Source organism: Eimeria tenella, genomic scaffold, assembly GCF_000499545.2.
Source record: "Eimeria tenella Houghton genomic scaffold, Eth_scaff3200, whole genome shotgun sequence".
Taxonomy (NCBI): domain Eukaryota; phylum Apicomplexa; class Conoidasida; order Eucoccidiorida; family Eimeriidae; genus Eimeria; species Eimeria tenella.
The window spans coordinates 3,682-4,077 of NW_013543051.1; positions in this window are offsets into that span (position 1 = coordinate 3,682).

Genomic DNA, 396 nt, shown 5'->3' on the forward strand with positions numbered 1-396 from the left:
CCGCTGCCGAATAGGAGATATTCCCACAGAGTCAAAGTCGCCGTAGGGGTCAACGCAAAGGGCAATTTCCTAAAAAGATAAAAAGAGAAAAAACTGTACAAGATAAAAATTAAAAAGATAAAAAGATATTTAATTAAACAAAAAAATTAAAAAGAATAAAATAAGTAAAGAAAAGAAAACAGGTACATAAAACGGGAACAAAAAAAGAAATAAAATGACAAAAAATAAAAAGAGATAATCCAGGGGATGAGGGAAAGTAAAATAAAATAAAATAATGAGAAAGAAGATTTAAGAAGGAAAGATACATTAAGGAAAAAAGATATTAAAGAAAACAAAAGGAAGTAGAATAAATAAAAGAATCTTACAAATTAAAAAAAAAGGAATAAAAAGAAAAAA